Source organism: Pongo abelii, chromosome 1 (assembly GCF_028885655.2).
Source record: "Pongo abelii isolate AG06213 chromosome 1, NHGRI_mPonAbe1-v2.0_pri, whole genome shotgun sequence".
Lineage (NCBI taxonomy): Eukaryota > Metazoa > Chordata > Mammalia > Primates > Hominidae > Pongo > Pongo abelii.
In genome coordinates, this window is record NC_071985.2 from 196,891,043 (window position 1) to 196,911,751 (window position 20,709).

Genomic DNA, 20,709 nt, shown 5'->3' on the forward strand with positions numbered 1-20,709 from the left:
CTGGGGGCAAATACAAGATCAGAGGCAAGGGGCTTTACTAGTCAGCATTGATAAATGGCCCTCATACACTCTCTTTCTTTTTATTTCCATAGGTTTTTGGCAAATCGGTGGCATTTGGTTACATGAGTAAGTTATTTAGCGGTGATTTGTGAGATTCTGGTTCACCCGTCTTCAAGCAGTATACACTGAACCCAGTTTGTAGACTTGTATCACTCACCCCCTTCCCACCCTTTCCCCCTGAGTCCCCAATGTCCATTGTATCATTCTTATGACTTTGCATCCTCACAGCTTAGCTCCCACTTATGCTCATATACTCTCTTGATAGATCTTCACAACAAACTAAGAATACATTTAAACAAAAAACCAGAGGTTCAGAAAGGTAATATGATTTGTCCAAGGTTGGAAAGTTGGTGGCAGAGCTGAAACTCAAACCCACAAACACTACTCTGACTCATGTCAGACCCTGTGCAGAATGAGGTTGGATACAGGATAGCTCAGACATAGCCTGTCCCCTGGGAGCCCCTGATCCAGTGACATGAAACCACTTCCCCTCTGAGAAGAAGTTCCTCATAGATGAGTGATGGATCCCTGAGCAGTTCAGTGGTCCAGGCCCTAATCCAGCTCAAAGTGGAGCATGTGACTGTATGGGCTGCACAGCAGCCCCTGCATGGACTTTGAAGTCTGTAAACTATCTTCTACCCATCATCTCATCTAATGCATGGGAGGCATGATCAGCCACACCTACAAATGCCCAGAAACATTAGGCAAGCTGCCCAAGGCCATGCAGCCCTGAATCCCTGAACCTGACTCTAAGTTCAGTGCTCATTCACCAGTTCCAGGTCTTCCTCAGGTTGGCCCAGGGACAGAAAGGTAACAGACAAGGGGTCCTAGGGTGTGGGAGAGAACACCATTGATGTGGCCAATCTTGAGACAAACACCTGGTCTGATGGACCCTGATTAGGGGCAGGGGGCACATTCAATGACTGTAGGTCCCCATGAGACATCTCTAGGGAGTGAGAGGGTAAGAGACAAGCTCTGCTCAGAAACGAGGGTTATAGAACTCCAAACCTTGAAAATGGAGCAGCTCAGGGTGAAGGTAGAGTTCACTGGGCATGAACTCTGCAGTCACACAGGCGTGGGTTTGAATTGAGGATCTCTTGCCCTCTCTGTGTGGCCTGGACCATGTGACTCCATCCTTCTGAGCCTATTGGGGTCTCACAGCAACCCTGTGGGGTGGATACTGCTATTCCTGTCTCTATTCTGCAGATGAGGAAACTGAAACTCAGATTGGCAATGGAACTGGCCCAAGGTCACACAGCTAATACACAGACAGCTGAGTTTAAAATCCAGGATTCCAGGGTTGCAGGTGGTAGATTTGGGGCAGTGAGAAAAGGCTAAAAGAGACACTAAAGTCAGTATAAGAAGGAGACTACCTGGGGGTCTTTCCGTGGCTGCAGACAGACTTATTCCTTACTTCAGGGAAAAGGGGATTTGTTGAAATTACACAAGTGATGGATATGATACCAAAACAAATACTTGGGTCTTTGTCACAGTTCCTGGCACACAGCTCCCAAAAGCCTTGGAATCTCCAGAGTGAAAGGAGTGTCTTTTGTATGCTAATTAGATGACTGGTGGCTGGAGACCCCTAGCTAGCTTCAGAAAGGGGCTGGTCCCCAGAAAGACGAGGGCATAATTAGAAAGTTGGAAATTTCAGCCCTACCCCGAACTCTGGGGAGAGGAGTTTAATCACCAACTGCCACTGATTTAATCAATCATGCCGACCTAATTATACCTCCATAGAAACCCCTAGATGACCGGGTTTAGAAAACTCCAGGTTGCTGGGAGATGCCAGGACAGTGGCACACTGGAGAGGACATGGAAGCTCCACGCTCCTTTCCTCCATACCTTGCCCCATGCATCTTTTCCATGTGGATGCTGTATCCTGAGTTTTATCCTCTATCATAAGCTGGTAAACATAAATAAAATGCCTTTCTGAGTTTTGTGAGCCATGCTGGCAAGGGATCAAATCTGAGGTGGAGGTCAAGGGAAGCCCCAATTTATAGCCGGTCAGTAAGAAGTACAGGAGGACCAGAACTTGCAACTGGCATCTGAAGTGGGGCAGTCTTGTAGGAAAGAGTCCTTTAACCTGTGGGGTCTGACATTAACTCCTGGTAGGTAATGTCAGAATTGAATTAAATTGTTAGACACTCAGTTGGTGCCCAGAGAATCGGAGGAACAGTTGCTGGTGTTGGAAAACACCACGCATTTGGTGTCAGAAGCATTGTGACTAAAAGCAATTCAATGGGTCATGACCAAACTATGGAAAGGCGTCTCTTACATAAAGTGCCCATTTATGGCTGGTTGTGAGCAGGGGCAGCTCCTGTGGCCCTCTGCATGCCCAGCAGGCGATGGGGGTGAGTGCTTCCCCAGAAGGTGGTGTGAGCAGCCTGAGGCCTATCTAGTGTACTGGGGCCTCATGGGAGCACTTAGGGGGAGGGAGTGGGGACATGGCCTGAGGGGGTGGGAGCAGGATGGGGCAAAGTCCGTGCAGAGGGCTACAGTGAGGACAAGCAGAACGGATTATGGGGTGGTGGGCAGGCGGCTGGAACATGTTAGTGACACATGGAGAAAGAGAGAAATGAACAATATGCTCATTAGTCAGTGAAATTGAAGGGTTGACCAACCCTGACATTCCAACAGGAAGGTCAGCATGTGGAGGGGTCAGTATATTCAAGCCCCAAGAGCATCCAGGCGGCAAGACGCAGCATGGCAGGATGCAGCTGCAGCCAAAGTCTGTTTCTCCATGTCAGTTCCATGGAATTTTGCTGTGGCAAAATGTTAGCAAGGCAGACGGCTAGCACATCAGAATGACAGGGTGGCAGAACGCCTGCGTGTCAAAAGGGCAGCGTGGTGGAAGAGCTGCATATTGGAGTGTCAGTTGGGGGAATGCTACTTTGATGGGCTGTCAGTGGATGGGATGTCAGCAAGCCTTGACCTCTATTCCCTGGGACCAGGGCCGATAACACAGAGGTGGGGCTTGCTGTGCTCCTAGCACCAGGAGTCATTGCCCTCCCATCCAGAGCAGGGGCTTGAGAAAGGGAGAAGGCAGTGTCTTAGTTTGCTAGGGCTACTATAACACAGTATCACAGACTTAAACAACAGAACAGACATTTATTTTCTCACGGTTCCGGAGGATGAAAATCCAAGATCAAGGTGTGGGTAGGGCTGGCTTCTTCTGAGGCCTGTCTCCCTGGCTTGTAGACAGCCATCTTCTCCCTGTGTCTTCACAAGGCCTTCCCTTTGTAGGTGTCTGCATTCTAATCTTCCCTTCTTATAGTGTCTCCAGTCATACTAGATTAGGGCCCACCCTAATGAGCTCTTTTTACCATAATAATCACTTTAAAGACCCTATCCCCAAATACAGTCACATTCTGCAGTTAGGACTTCAACATGTGAATTTGGTTGGGAAGAGGCCACAATTCAGCCCCTTACAGGAGGCAAGGAGCAAAATAGGGCCAGGGAGCTATGTGATGTCAGGACTGGACAGAGAGACAGGCAGCCACCAGGTATCAAAGTCTCAATCAGGAAAGACTTCTTGGGGGAGGCAAGATGGTAGACAGACTTTGGTGTGGACCCACAGAGACTCCAAGCAGCCCAAGGGTGCATGGTCCATGGGAAAAAAAAGAACCCCTAAATGTGGAGAGAAAGGGAAAATTCAGGAAGAAGCAAGCACCCAGAAAGTTCTACTCTAGGGGTTACCTTCCAGAGGAAACCATGGGGGACTGAATTCAAATCTCCCCAAAGTGGGGCTAGGTGTAAGAAATGGTAGCTCTTTTATTCTCATTTTCGAGAGACCATGATGTATTAAGAGCATAGGATTAGGGGTCTGACCCATCTGGATTCCAATCAAGGCTCTGCCTGTGTCACCTCGAACAGACATGTGACCTCCTCGAGCCTCAGTTCCCTCTTCTATTCAATTGGAATAATTCCACTCCGGACCTCCCAGGGTTATCATGAAATTCTTGAGACAGCATTGCGAAGATGTTTGGAAAAGATCATGGTGGGTAACATCACTCAGTACATGGTGGTGAGACGATAAATCTGTCGGTCTTTGATTTTATCACTCACTCCCCAGCTCTAAACCCCCAACAGAGGAGTCTCACCTCACCATGTGCCCTCAAGCCAGGGGAATCAGCCAGCACCCGCCTAGCCCTCTCCTCCCCCAGGAACCTGCACAACTCCCTCTCGCTTCTTCTTTGAGTCCTGGCTCACATCTCTTCCCTGGGCCTTGCTAATTAAAGTTGCAACACTTAACACTCCCTACCCTGCATCCCAGCTTCATTTTTCTTCATGAAACTTGTCACATCTCACATATTCTCTATTTTACTTATTTTGTAGTCCATCTCCCCCACCTCCCAGAATGATGGCTGTAGGAGTACAAGGGTTTTTATATGCTATGTTCCCCAGTACCCAGAAAAAGACCTAAATCAAAGGAAGTGCTTAATAAATACCCATTGTCTGAGTGAGTAGAAGTGACATGCTGATGCCCTGAGGTGGGGGCTGCCCAGGTCGTGGGAGGCCACAGGGTCCTCAGGTCCGTGGGAGCTGGGGGATGGGATGGTGTACCTGTCCTCTCTTTTCCCAGGGCTTAGGGATAAGCAGGGGGCTGTGTGCCCAAGCCTGCCCAGGCCTCCCTGGGTCAGGCCAGCCAGCATTTTGGGTAGAGTCGGGAGAAGTGGCTGCTCAGGTGCATAGCCTGTGGCCAGAACAGCTGTATCTGAAAAGCAAATCACCCTCCCTGTGGTTTGCCCATTTCTGGCTCAGGGAACTGAAACACCTCATTTCACGGCTTCTGGTTACCAGGGGACAACTCAAGATGGGAGGCTACAGTGGTCTTAGCCCAGGACACACTTCATCCCCGCCCACAACCCTGAGCTGGGTAAAGAGAACTGCCCTCTGTACCCAGAGTTGGTACAGCTCAGCGACCATGGAGCCTGCCCTCCACGGTGCCCAGCATCTTCCATCTCTGCTCCCTCCCACCTCTTCTCTGGGTACACTCCAGTCTCCCCAGAGACTGTGTGTGTCCCTCCTATGGCTGGGACTCAGGAGTAGACAGGAGCCCAGGTGTGCGCTGAGCAGTGCAGGTGCAGAAGCACATGCAGACACGACATAGACGTGCACACATTCAGGTCTTTGCATCCACACCCACACACCACCCAGGCACCAGTGCTGCCCTGGTCATCAGGGCAATATCACAAGGCAGGCTGCTGCCGATGAGAGGTGACCTTCACACCAGGAGGATGCCCGGACCAGCTCCAGCCCCTCCGCCCGCAGAGAAGGCTGGGAATCTGAAAGCACTCTGGTAGAGCTAGCTGGAAGCGGTCTCAGGGTGCACAGACAGACCCTTGCAGGGATGACACAGGAGTCAGCAGTCTCCTGTTTGCAGACTTGGCTGCTGTGTGGTGGGACTGAGGAGGCAGAATGCGTCCTCAGATGAACCCAGGAAAGTGAGCCCAGGGTTCTTAGGCTACTGTGGCCAGAGATCCTGGAGCCATCAGACCCCTGGAGGCTAGAGAGGGACTGGGCCTGGGGCTGGGGATGGAACTGGGTTGAGCTGACTTTGGAGCTGGGACTGAGATTGACACCAGGGCTGGGGCTGGTGCATGGCCAAGTCCCTGAGCATATCCTAGGAAGCAGACAGAGGGCCCTGAGGCTGCTGGCTCCAGCAGAGCTGCAAAGCCAAAGAGCAATGACTTGGTTGCAATCGGCCCAGCTACACAGTAAGTGGAAGCTGATCAATGACTTGGTTTTTTTGGCTAATGAGGTGAAATAAGACCGAAGCAATGACAACAACCTAAGCCTGGGGTCTGCCCTGAAACGTCAACAGCAAAGAAGCCAAACCCTAGCCAGCCCACCCCCTTGCCTATCCCGAAGCGCATGGGTGGGGGCAGTTAGGCCCCTGGAGTGCCTACCCAGGAGTGTCTGTGACTGAGAGCATCCCAGTGTCCCTAGACCCTCCCCACTGAAGTCTGTGGGAACAGCCTCCAACTTTCCCTATCCCAAGCACCACCAGCACAAGACTCATTTCTCTCTCCAGGAAGAGCCGTGGAGACTGGGAATCCACAGTCATGGGGCAGGAGAGGGAGCTGGACAGAACAAGGGTCAGAAAGACCTGAAACTAAACCCCACTTCCACCAAGCTGTGAAAATCCCATTCAAATATAAATAAATACAAACAAACCAGCCATGTGACCTCTGGCAAATCACTTCACCCTGCTGAGCCTCAGTTTTCTCATCTACGTAATGGGAACAATACTCCTCACCTCTAAGACCCTCAATGCTCCTGGGGTAGAGGGCCACATTCAGATCAGGAACCCCAGATCCCGCCACCCCAGCTGGTCCTCAGAGGGTGAGCTTGAGTCTCAGGAACAGACAGCCAGGGCTAGGACAGGGGTCAAAGTGGAAGAGACAGAGATACTTAACTGCTTTTCATCTCCTTTCTCTTTTGTAATTGGATTTAATTTGATTTAATTTAATTTTGAGACAGGATCTTGCTCTGTTGCTCAGGCTGGAGTGCAGTGGCACAATCAGGGTTCACTGCAGCCTCTAACTCCCCGGCTCAAGCAATCCTCCCATCTCAGCCTCCTGAGGGACCATAGGCATGCACCACCACTCCCGGCTAATTTTTCATATTTTTTGTAGAGACCAGGTCTCGCTATGTTGCCCAGGCTGGTCTCGAACTTCTGGGCTCAAGGGATCTGCCTGCCTCAGCTTCCCAAAGTGCTGAGATTACACGTGTAAGCCACTGCACCCAGCCTCATCTCCTTTCTCTAAAACATCTGAGATCTGTGAAGGAAAAAGGCAGGGCCAAGTTCAACAGAAACTGCCCCAGAGTCCTGCTTAGAGAGAAGAATTTGTGTCAAGTCTATACAAGCAGCATTTACTGAGCATGCCCTGAGCCTGTCCTGTGGTGTACATGGGGAACTCAGACATAAACAAGACAGGTCTGCCCTGTAAGAGCCTCAGGAGAGAAAGGACAGGCACAGACTCAAATGACCACCACACAAGAAAGACCAAGCAATGTGGGCCATAAGGTGGACAGCTAAAACACAGGACATTCAGTTAAATTTGAATTTCAGATAAACAACAAATAACTTTCTGGGATAAGTATGCCCCATGCAGTATTTGGGATATAATTATGCTAAAAAGTTATTCATTATGTATCTAAACTTCATATTAAACTGAGCATCCTGTATTTTTATTTGCTAAATCTGGCACTCTAGCCATGAGTGAGATAGCTGTGATGTGATGAAATCATGCACCTGGGCCAGACATTCTCAAGGTCAAATCCTAGTTCTCCCTCTAATTGGCTGTGTAACTAGGGGCAATCACTTAACCTGTCTGGGGTCCATGTTTCCTCATCAATCAAATAAGTTCTTTTTTTTTTTCTTTGAGAGTCTTGCTCTATTGCCCAGGCTGGAGTGCAGTGGTGCGATCTCAGCTCACTGCAACCTCCACCTCCAGGGTTCAAGCAATTCTCCTGCCTCAGTCTCCCAAGTAGCTGGGACTACAGGCATGTGCCACCACGTCTGGCTAATTTTTTATTTTCTGTAGAGATGGGGTTTCACCATGTTGGCCAGGCTGTTCTTGAACTCCTGACCTCAAGTGATCCTCCCATTTAGGCCTCCCAAAGTGCTGGGACTACAGGTGTGAACCACCATAACAGGCCAAGTTCTATTTCTTGCCCTGGGTGGTGTTTACATGGAGAGTTTCATTATTATTACTTGTTATATTGTACATTTACATATTAGGTATTTTTTGTGTATGTGTTGAATTTCTCCGTCACAAAAATATTAAATGAAAAACATATATTAGATGAGATAAAGTACGTAGAAGTCCCCTGGATGAGGCTTTATACAGGATAAGTGCTCAATTTTTTGAAAAGGAACACACATAGTCTACTAGACATTCCAAAGGTTGTGACAGCACAGAGTAGACAGAGTCCTTCCAGCTGGAAAATCCTTACAGACTTCATGGAGGCGGTGACATTGGAAATGGACTCTGAAGGGGGAGCTAGATTTCACAAGAGGAAGGCAGGAGGAGGGTACTGCCAACAAAGCAGGCTGCGTGGGCAGAGCCTGGCTGGGTTGACAGGCACCAAGTTCTCTAAGCATTGGAACATAAATGTTGGTAGGTGGGACATGAGCTCTCAGTAGTTTGCTGTAGTCACCACCACTCCCTGCTGCCATACACCCAGCCTGCTTCACCCCTGCAGACCCTGAGTCTGTTACCCTGCTAGAATCAAGGAAAGGAAGGAATGCACAAGGCTCCTGCACGGGCAGATGGAGGCCTGGGAGAGAACATTCTGGAACCCAAATCTGGAGAGGTCAGCAGGGACAGGCCATGCTGGACCTTGTACATCAGACTGAGGAGCTTGGGCTCTCCACTTGAGACACTGGGGAGCCAGTGAAGGCTGTTAAGCTGGGGAGAGAAGTGATTGAATTTGCATTGCCAGTTCAGTGCAATCAATACTTACTGAGCACCTACTAAGTGACTGGGGCAGGATCCTCAGATCTCACCCTCCTGAGCTCAGTCTACAGAGGATATCAACTGGTGAGCAGGTCGTGTCAACATGACAACACTTGTGCAGTGTGAGAAGTGCTGCAACAGGGGAGTTTTGAAAGCTTGTGCTGGCAGCATGAGGGGAAAGAGATGGCCTGGAGCGAGTGGAGACGGGAGCTGGAAAACTTGCTGGGGAGCTGGGTGGGAGAGATCAGGGATGGCAACACTGGGTTGTGCAGGGAGCAGGCCAGAGAGAGGGGAGAAGAGCTGCGGGAGTGGAGCCGATGCGATGGGGGTGACAGAGAGGCTGGGGGATGCACGCATCAGGGCACGAGTGCCCAGAGAACAAACGCCAGAGGCAGAAGGGACCTATCCTGCAATAGAGCAGATGTGGCCAGGGCCCTGTCCATGTTCCCCCAGCTCACTGCGACCCCAGTGACCAGCTGGCTTGTGGATGCTCCAACCATACACAGGGCTGGGTGAAAGTGCTCAAAGTGAGTGACGGCCAATGACTGACGTGAGCTGGTGAACAAACACCCCAGTTCTTCGCCCCTTGATTGGGACAATTTCAAGACATGTTCTACATTGTGTCCAGCAGAATTAAGCTCCAAGTGCCCACAGCAGCAATGTACCTGCATCGTACTCTGTATTGGCCACAAGAATCCAGGCACGCCCCAGGAAGTGGGTGCTGGGAAACAGTCACAGTCTTGCTATCTTTAGAAGTTAGAGCCAGCAGGATTTGGTGACAGGTCAGATACAGGGATCCAGGGGCTGAGAGAAAGAGGAGAAAAGGATGACACCAAGGTTTGGAGCTGAACAACCAGAAGGGAGCAGCATCATTAACTGTGATGGGAAGGCTGCAGGAGCAGCTTGTTCCAGGAGGAAGCCAGGATTTCCCAAGAAATGAAGGAAGGCAAGAGCATTTTAGGCGGAGGGAATAGCAAAGAAAAGGCCCGAACACATACGATGTGGCCTGGGGTCCCCATGTGACCATGGGGGTTTGCTAAAGCCTGTAGAGCATGGTGGGGCGAGGGTGGGAAGTGGCTGGAGATAATGCTAGAAAGGTCAACTGAGGCCAATTTGGAAACAAATCTGAATGCCACACAATGCATTCTGGATAGAGCCCATGGGAGAGTAGGGAGCCCACCAAGGTTCTAAGCAAGATGGTAAACATGGTCATATTTGCTTTTTAGAACAATCCCTCTGGCCACTGTAGAGGCCTCACTGGGGAGGCTGGGGACAGCAGCTGAGTAGCAGGGCATGGCATGGCTGGGTGGGCAGGAGATGGTAAGGCCTCAACTAGAGCAGCAGCAGCGGAGGAAGAAGAGGAGCCAGAAGCAAGCTGGGTGTCAGAGGCCTCTCTGTTGGGGACTCTGGAGGGCCTGGTGGTCTGAGACCATTTAAAGGAAAAGGAGGAGATAAGCGAGCCGTTGGGCATCACAGGTCATGTAGGATGGCTGGGAAACTGCATGGCATTTCCCAAGGCAGGCATCCCACGGGGCTGAGCAATGCCAGCTTAGGGCTCTGACACAGGCAGACCCAACCCTCCCATGCTGCATCCCTCCTGGAGGAGAGGATGCTGAAGGGGCCTTGGTCAAATGGACCCTCGGCCCCAGAAAGTCCAGGCCTGCAGGGGATACAAGATGGCCACCCAAACAGTGTAGAGGGTCCATTTCCAAGGTCAATTCCAGGCCCTGGCAGGACCCCCTCCCCTGTTTTCATTTCAGGAAATGTAAAACTAAATGGTGCTGGGCCTGTGTGCTTTTCACATCAGCACAACAAGATGCTTAGTCAATAAAATAGTCAAGCCAAGTGAACCCAGCATGCGACTCCAGGAGGAGTTTTTTTCCGGGGGAAATGTTATCATTTTCCATTCCTGTTTAATGAATCATGGGAATTATAGCAACATTACAAACAGCTTTCTGTGCAGGCTATTACTTTGTTTCTGCAGGGTTCTAATGGCAAGCCCTCTTCAGTGAGGGTTCAGCCTGCCCCCAGCTAAGGAGAATAATGGTATTGTTATCAACAGTCCCCTTACAAGGCTCTAGCCCAGGAGGGGTGGTGGCCCTGGACCTTACAGACTGGGTCTGAAGTGGAAAGGCCCCAGTGATTGATTTGGGAATTTCCTGGGGAGTCCACACAGCCATCCCAGGCACTTTCTGATGAAACCAGGCACAGCTGAGCCAAGGCTCCCAAGGCTCAGGCAGGAAAACCCAGGGTTTGGAAGAGAAGGGGGAGCGAGGGACCTGTGAGCCTCCTTTCTGAGCTGCAGAATCAGGGGAGGGCCAGTGAACTAAACAGATTGGGTCCCTAGGGGTATGGGATGGTCAGAGATGGAGTGTGGGGAACAGACACGTCACAACCCTCACCACGCTGTCCCTGGGCTGGCTCTTGCCGTGGCGGACAGCAGAAAGAGCAAGCCTGGTCCCTGTCTGTGGGACCTTCCAGTCAGGGCAGGTACAGAAGACACCGAAAGGGGGAGAAGTCCAACCCTCTCCCCCAGGTCCTGGAGAGGCAGGTCTGGTGCAGGGAGAAAACTGATGGTGTGGGAGGACCTTCCCCAGCCCCACTCCTCCTGCTTAGAAGTGGAGGATCCAAACAGCCTGGGGTACATGGGATGAACAAGCTGCTCCTGGGGAACACCCAGGCTGCCCAGAGCAAATGCTTGCTGTCTCCATGACTGAATGGACTCAACCATGCCTTGTTTCTCAGAAGCCCACCACCTGCTTTCTGCAGTGTCAATCAAGAGCTGATCTGTGTCTTAAAAAGCTATTTGATCATTGTAGTGGAACCCACTCCCAGCTCATGAACCCCACCTGGCCACAGCCAACTGGCTTAGAGGTAGACACCTAACCCAAACCGAGCCAATCAGATTCTGCCCCCACTACAACGTAGGATGCAAAAGAAGTATTTTTGTCTCCTTGGATCGCTGCTGTATCCTTAGTGCCCAGAATTCTGCCTACCACACAGTAGGGGCTCAATGAATATTTAATGAACAAATGAATGAATAAATGGGTCTCTATGAGAAATCTGGAACTTTTCACTTGAAAACACAGAGACTTATGGTTGCGGGAACTGATTCTCACTACTGATTCTGTGACTTCTGCAGTTGGTCAAATGGACCCTCAGCCCCAGAGGGTTCAATGAATATTTAATGAACAAATGAATGAATAAATGGGTCTCTATGCAGAATTTAGGCACTTGGAAAAGCAGAGACTGGGTGTTATGGGAACTGATTCCCACTAGCTGCATAAGCTGAAGACCCACCCTTTTCTATTTCTGGGTTCCTTGGGGCTACCTCAGTCCTGAGTCTTCCCAAGCTGGTTGATCTCCTCTTAACTTTGAGACAAACAGCCCAACATCCTGACCATGAACCCTCTTTCTTGCTTATGTCCATTTCTGTTGCAACCAAAAAACCCTCACCAACATGAGAAATTTTGCAGCCTGATAAGTCATATTTCCTCACCCTGTGAGCTTCTCTGGGAGTCACACAGACTCTTGGCAGTGCCTTGGGCTGTACCCATGTCTACCCCAATGCCACCATCACCAGTTCTGGTAGGCTCTGGTTCTGAGGGACCCAGAGGCAGGGAGGGGGGGCATGGTGGAATACTGGGTCCTTTAGGGCAGGGGGAGGTGGGAAGTATTGTGCCCTCTCCTTTCAGGGCCCCTTATCCCACCCCAGCCTCAGGTGTAGGCTCTTGGGTCCCTCATTCAGGCCAGAGAGTCCTGATTCCTCATCCATTCCCACCCGACACACACGGAGGGGAGGAGGGTGCTGGTGGAATCAGAGCCCTGAGAAAATCTGAGTTACAAGCTGGAGCTGGAGGAAGGGGTGCCCAGCCCCCAGCCCTACAGAGGCTGCTCTCCGCCTGGCTGGATCAACTCTTCCTTTCCTTCCTTCCGCCCTCGCCCCGGGTGCCCGGATACTAATTATAATGACCTGGTGAGTTACAAGACGGTGAAATTGCTTCCACCTGAGGTTGTCACGGGCTAGGAAGAAATACCAGGGCTGGAAATTAAACTCTGCCAGCAGGCCTGAAGGGGTGGGAGCAGGAGGGAGGACGGGGAGGAGGTGGGGAGAAGTACCTGCAGCTTATAACGTAGTGTTTAGGAGTGTCGGCAAGAAGCGTCCTTGGCCAAGACACAGAAATGATTGGAGGCTGCCCACGTGTGGCTGGTCACTGGTCACAAAGTGCCACAGCAGATGGTAAAATGACCGTGAAAAGGCAGAGGCCTCACGACCACCTGGAGACCCAAAGAGAGAGAACAGCAGGCTACCGTTGTAGATGGTGGGTTGGGCAGACCCAACTACCCAGAGAGGGAAGGTAGGCAAAGGGTGCTCAGAGCCCAGCCAAACCTCAGCAGTCTACTATACACCTAAGCCCAGCCCGAGGAAATGCTCTCCTCCAAATCCAGCCCTATTTGCCCTGGGTTGTGTCTGCCCACCCAGCTTCACTGTGCCCTTTTCATTTGGAATGTTTGTAGGCGTGCCCAGCATGGAGATCCAGGACGGTGGGAGAGAGGACCTGGGAGTCTGCACCTCTGAAATTGGTCAGCACCCCTGAAATTGTCCTGCTGGACCAACTGCAGAGGTCACAGAATTATCTGAGTCATCGAGACCCTCTTCCCAGGTACCACCAGCAGCAGGTTGAGGTTGGCATCCTGGAATTCAAACAAATCTTTAAGGGATGGATCTCTCTAGTGCTATTTAAACTGTTATAGGGCATAGAAAAAGAAGGAAAGTTTCTAGATTTTTTTATGAAGCTAGTGTAACATTAATACTAATACCCAACTGAAAGAATGCACACACACACACACGCACACACACATACACACATATATACATACACGCACACACATACACATACATACACATACACACACACACACAAAAGAACAATCTCACTTATAAATTTCACTGCAAAAACTAAGTAAAACAGTAGCATACAGAATCTGGCAACGCAGAAAAAAAATATCTGTCAAGTGGAGTTTAAGAAATGCTAGGAGGTGTCAGAAAATCTATTAATTTACCATATTAGAGGATTTAAGCATAGATTATCTGCATAAATCAGCAATCATTCTTAATTTCTTTAAACTCTTATGAAATAAGAACAAACAGCTACTTCTTAACATGATAAAATATATCCATCTTAACTCCTAATGAGGAAATACTAAAAGCATTCCCATTAAAGTCGGGAACAAGACTGGGACATCCAATATCTTCATTATTACCTTGCTTTGTTCTGTAGGTACCAGCTGCTGCAATAAAGTAAGAAAAAAATAATTTAACTATATAAAAATTGAGAAGGGAAGGTAAAATTATTATTTGCAGAAGATATGACTGTATACCTTGTACACCAAAGAGAATCAACTAAAAAACTATTACCAAAAATAAGATAATTCAATGATGTGACCAGCTATAAAATTAGTGTGCAAAAATCAATGGCCTTCATATTTTACAATGGCAACCAGTTGGGGCATATGTTGGAAGAACAGATGATGAGAAAGATAAAATGCCTAGGAGTATACAAAATATTTAAAAAAAAAAAAAAACCTAAAATGCTGCTGAGGGACCCAAAAGATGACTTGAGCAAATGGAAAGGCATATCATGTTCTTAGATAGGACTAATCAACATCATGAAGTTGTATCAGCATTCTCTTACTCTATGACACTTACATTTTCCAATAAAAATACCAAAAGGAATTTTTTTTTTGAGACAAGGTCTTGCTCTGTCACCCCGGCTGGAGTGCAGTGATGATCATGGCTCACTTCAGCCTCAAAATTCTGGGTTCGAGCAATCCTTCCACTTCAGCCTCCTGGGTAGCTGGGACCACAGTCTTGCACCACTATGCCTGGCTAATTATTTTTCGTAGAGATGGGATCTCACTATGTTGCCCAGGCTGGTCTCGAACTCCTAGGCTCAAGCGATCCTCCCACCTCAGCTTCACAAAGTGCTGGGATTATAGATGTGAACCACTGCACTCATCCCCAATAAGAATGTTATGTGTAATCAGGTAAGTTTGAAGTTCATATTTAAAAACAAGAAAATGAAAAAATAGCCAGGAAAATTCTGAAAAGTAATGAGAGGGGAGACTAGCCCTATCAGATATTTAAACTTGTTACAGATCTGCAATAATTTGAATAGTATGGTAGTAAGTTGTGAGCAGACAAATATGTCAATGGAACAAAACAAAAAGCACAGAAAAATTTTAAAACATGAGCATTCAAAATCATTAAGGATCAAAAGAAGATATACAAATGGTCAATGGGTATATGAAAAAATTCTCAACATCACTAATCATCAGGGAAATGCAAATTAAAACCATAATGAGATATCACTTTACATCTGTTAGGATGACTGTTATCAAAAAGACAAAAGTAACAAGTGTTGGCAAGGATGTGGAGAAAAGGTAACCCTTGTACACTATCGGTGAGAATGCAAATTGGCATAGCCATTCATTACGGAAAACAGTATAGAGGTTCCTAAAAAAATTAAAAATAGAATTACATAGGATCCAGCAATTTCAAAGAAATTTGGATCTATCCAAAGGAATTGAAATCAGGATCTTGAAGCGACATGTGCACTCCCATGTTCATTGCAGCATTATTGCAATAGCCAAGATATAGAATCCATATAAGTGTTCATCGACAGATGAATGAATAAAGAAAATGTGATATCTGGGAGGGGCACAGTGGCTCACGCCTGTAATCCCAGCACTTTGAGAGGCCAAGATGGCCAGATCACTTGAGGTCAGGAGTTCGAGACCAGCTTGGCCAACATGGTGAAACCTCATCTCTACTAAAAATACAAAAAGTTAGCCAGGTGTGGTGGTGCACACCTGTAATCCCAGCTACTCAGGAGGCTGAGACAGGAGTATTGCTTGAACCCAGGAGGCAGAGGTTGCAGCAAGCCGAGATTGTGCCATTGCACTCCAGCCTGGTGACAGACCAAGACTTCGTCTCAAAAAATAAATAAATAAATGAATGTGGTATCTGTATGCAATAGAATACTAGTCAGCCATTAAAAAAGAAGGCAATCCTGACATTTTTGGCAATGTGGTTGTACCTGAAGGACATTATGCTAAGTGAAATAAGTCAAGCACAAAAAGACAAATACTGCATGATCTCATTTATATGTGAAATCTAAAAAAGTTTAACTCATAGAAGCAGATTGTGGAATGGTGGTTGCCAAGGTTTGGGTAGGGAGAGGGAGGAATTGGGAGATGTTGATTAAAGAGTACCAAGTTTCAATGAAATAGGATGAATAAGTTCTGGAGATAAATTGTGTAGTGTGGTAGCTATATATTTAACAATGTATTGTGTGCTATTGTATACTTGAAAATTGCCAAGAGATTAGTGTTTAAGAGCTCTCACCACAAAAAAAGTGAGGTGATGGATATGTTTATTAGTTTGATTCAGTCATTTTGAAACATATCAAAACACATTATACACTATAAATCAAACAATTTTTATTTGTCAATTATACCTCAATATGGCTGTCGGGGGGTGGGTCATTGAAGAGAAGATGAACTATTCAATCATGTTATTAGGACAACGGGGCAGCCATTGAGAAAAAAATTAAAATTAGGTCCATTTCTCACCCGTTATACCAAGACAAATGCCAGATGAATTTGTTTAAATTCAAGGATTTAAATATTTTTAAATGAAGTAATAAGCAGCCTAGAAGAAACCATGGGGAAGTTTTTAAAAATAATCTTCATGTGAGAAGGCCTTTGACAAGACACCCAGAAGCCAAAAAAATAAAAGCGCTGCTAAATGTGTATATATAAAAATAGAAAATCTCCTCATGGCAGAAATCACCATTAGCAAAGTCAAAAGACAACAAACCAAGAGAAAGATCTGGTGCTTATCACAGATAAAGGGTTCATTTCCCACTTGTGTAAAAACATCTTACAATTCTATTGAGAAAAAGACCAGTAACACAATAGAAAAATGAACAAAGGATATGAAAATAGTTCCCAGCAAAGAAAATAGATAGGTCTTGAACATTTGAAAAGATGCTTAACCTCACCTCTAAAAAAAATGTGAAATAAAATCACCTGATACACCTTTTTTACCCATCAGACTGGCAAAGATCAAAAAGCTTGCTAACATACTGTGTTGGTGAAGATGAGAGGAAGTTGGCATCTCACATTGCTGCCTGTGCAATCTCTATGGAAAGATAGGCAATTTGGTAACATCTATCAATATACCCTTTGCCATAGCAATTACACTTCTAAGAATTACACAAAAAGATATGCATGTACATGTGTGAATTGGTGAGTGTGCAAAATTACTCCTAGTATCATTATCGGAAAGAATTTTTTAAATGAGAAAAACCTCAATGTCCATCCATAGGCGATTGCTTAAATAGTGGGGTATGCATCCAATGAGATACAGGTAGCCATTAAAAAGAATGAGAAGTGAACCCTCCCTCTGTCTCAAATGCCTCAAAAAGATGAACAGAGAAGGCAGAGGGGTGTAGGGCACAGAGAGATCTGGGTTCGAATTCCAGTCTACCACTTTCAGACCGTGCGAACTTGAGCCAGGCAATTCACCTCTCTGAGCCTCCATTTCCTGCCCATCAGCTAGTGATGCGAAGAGAGGCCATCTCACAGGACTTCCAGGAAGACAAATGGGGTCATGCATATACAGGTACCTAGTGGTCACCACACTTATCATTACCCCCATTTTATAGATGAGAAAACTGATCTTGAGAAGAGAGAAGGGAAAGGCCGAGGATCTGCCACCTACGTCTCCTAACCCCTAGTAGAGAGGGTCTCCCTTATGCCCCGAGGTTGGGCCAACCTGCATAGGCAGGAAAGCAACCTTTGGAAATCCAGGCAACACACCTGTTTCTGTGATCTCTGTACTGATGAGCACTTTGGGAATACCCACGGGAGCACTTTTTTTCCTTGCTGCAAAAAGCTTTGTTGTTTTCATTTGGTCCATGACTTGGACGAGGGGCCCCAGGATAGCTAAAAAGCTGCCTAATGGCTGGAGGAAGCAGCTCAGGCAGAAGCCTTGCTACCAGAGGAGTGCAGAGAGGCCCCTCAAAGGCCTCTGGGCTCCAGAAGTTCCCTGTCCTGCTTGAGGGTGAGCCTTTTGCCTGCGGATGTGGATTAGGTGGTTGCTCATCTTCTTGATAAGAAAGTGGCTCTCCAGGAAGTCAGAGAGGTGGGGCCTGTGTGGACAGAACCCAGGGAACGCAGATGCAGAAGGGCCTGGTTCAGGTTCTTCTACAGAGCCAGGGCATCTACCATGCAGTCCAGGGTTTTACCCCTCTCATGTGATAGCTTCTGCATGTCCTAGAAGAGGGTACAGCCAGGGTCCTGGTTTGGCACCACAGGGCTGGTTTTGTGTTTCCAAGAAAATTTCAAATTTTCAAGTTTTCAGAGCCCTCAGGCTTCTCCTCCACCAATTCGAAGTTGTCCCACGCCCTCCAAGCCACATCATCAAGATTGAAATGAAAGCCCAGAAAGAGGTAGGTCCAGGAGGCCTGCAGATGCAGTGGACCAGGCGGTTGCTGGCGGCCTCCACATGGGTGAAATAATTCTAATGAATCTGGGAGCTCACCACAGAAACAGCGTTGGCTGGTCCAGGAAGCAGAAGGTGGCCAAGAAGATGGTCCTGGAGGTTGTTGACTGAAGAGGAGATTGGGAGCAATCGAGGCTAGAAGAAGGGGAGTCCCGGGTCTGCTCCATGAAAATACTGTTGTCTGAAGCAAGAGACAGATCTGTGGGACTGCCAGGCATGCTTAGGTGCAACCATTTGGAACAAGGATGATATATTAGTCAGGATTCCAGCAGGGAAGAGATGTCACATTCAAATTGAATAGAAATTAGTAAAGAGACTATTTACAGGCCAAGCACAGTGGCTCACACCTGTAATCCCAGCACTTTGGGAGGCCGAGGCAGGTGGATCACCTGAGGTCAAGAGTTCGAAACCAGCCTGGCCAACATGGCAAAACCCTATCTCTACTAAAAATGCAAAAAATTAGCTGGGCGTGGTGGCAGACACTTGTAATCCCAGCTACTTGGGAGGCTGAGGAGGAGAATCACTTGAACCTGGGAGGTGGAGGTTGCAGTGAGCCGAAATGGGGCCACTACACTCCATCCTGGGTGACAGAGTGAGACTCTATCTCAAAAAAAAAAAAAAAAAGAGAGAAAGAGACTATTTACAGAGGCATAGGCAGGAAGCAAAGTCAATAAGGGGTGGTGTAGGACCTCAGGGCCTGCGAGAGTGGAGAGTTGTCACAGCCCAGGCCTAAAAGGGAAGGGAACCTAAAGACTGTAGTTATAGGGGGAGGGCTGCATGACAGCAGCTGTGGCCTCGGTAGAGGCTTGCAATCAACCCCCAACCACATGGCAGAGAAGGAGGGAGGGGATGAAAGCTATGGTCACTCTTCTCCTCCCTGCCCATGTCTCCCATTGGCCAAGCCAACCAGCAGAGGGACAAAGGAGCTCCCTGAGGTGTGGGCACGGACCAGCCTTCTGCAGCACACGATGGGGAGAGGGTGGATATGGAGAGGCACATGGAGGATGTCCAGGCCTGGCCACCTGACACCAGTGTAATTTCTGGCCCTTGGTCTGTGAGCTCCAAGCACTCAGGCTTCTTTTGAGAACAGGAGCAAAGGCAAGCCCAGGCACTTGGGGAGACTGAGGCTGATTCCAAAACACACCAGCCTGGCAACCCATCCTTCCCCAACAGACCAATGAAGGTGACCCAGGGCCCAGCTGCCTCCTCCCCTGGCACTAGGACCCAGTCTCCTGACTCACAGCCCTCTCTGATCCCCCTGTCAATCCCATATCTGGGCCCAGGACTCATTTTCAAACCAACCAAGCATCAGAAAGTCACACATCAGGCTTATCTCTCCTGCCACTCATCTCCAGAAAGCCCTTCTCCCCGTCCCCGTCATTCTCAAATAGAATCCCTCCCCCAACCCCCAATCCTAATAAACATCTGAGCTCAAGGAGCAGCACCAGCTGTGCAGAGCCCCCCAGCTACCCCACCTGTGCTCAGTCTAGATAGCAAATCCAGAGCAGGCCCAGATGAGGTAAGAAGCCCAGCTGAACGCAAAGAAAGTCATCACTCCTCTCCCAGCCCCCTACCTACACCCCAGCTACTCAAAACTAGTCTCTGTCTCTATCCACTGACCACAAGAGGGGCTGGGGTGGGAATGTTAGCATCTCCGATTTAACACTATTCATTCCATGGCTGCCATCGAGCTGAGACAGATTCACTGGGACCCCAGGCCCGAGGCTTCCTCTACATGGGATGACCCCTCCTCTGGACACTGCTTTAGCCTTGACAGAGACAGTCAGTGTTGCTGCAGGAACCACAAGCAGGTTGTGGGGGTTTTTTTGTTTGTTTTCATTTTTCGAGACAGAGTCTTGCTGTGTCACCCAGGCTGGAGTGCAGTGGCGCTATCTCAGCTCACTGCAACCTCCGCCTCCCAGGTTATGGTGATTCTCCTCCCTTGGCCTCCCGAGTAGCTGGGGCTATACATATGTGCCATCACGCCCAGCTAATTTTCGTATTTTTAGTAGAGACGGGGTTTCACCATGTTGGCCAGGCTGGTCCGAACTCCTGACCTCAGGTGATCCACCTGCCTCAGCCTAGGTCGTGTTTTTTGAACCAAACAACCCAGTTGGAATCCTTGCTCTGTCCATATTAGCTACGTACCATTCATTCATTCAACAAATATTCGTTGTTTGAGACACACAAGGGAACAGGACAGACAAGGTCTCTGTCTTCATGCCTCTTACACTTTAGTAGGGGAGGGAGATGATAAACAAGGAGAAAAGAAAATGATGAGATGGAGAAGGCCGGGGTGGACTGGAATAGGGGATAGAGAAATAGGCAGTCGGGGAAGGAGTCTCTGAGAAGATGACATTTGAAAGAAGACCTTCAGCGGTTACCTACCTACCTACCCTAAAAGTTAAGGTAATTTTAGTCATGTCTGTCTTTCCAGGTCAATAAAGAATTAAATGAGTTAATATACATCCAGTGCTGGCCCAGGGCCTGACACATAATAAATGCTCAATAGATTGTAGTTCTGTGTCTAGTTAAGAAGAGAGGGACTTGCGGAGGCCCTGCAGACCCAGTTATCACTCCTAGCCCAAAGGGAGGCCTTGGTGGCCTGGT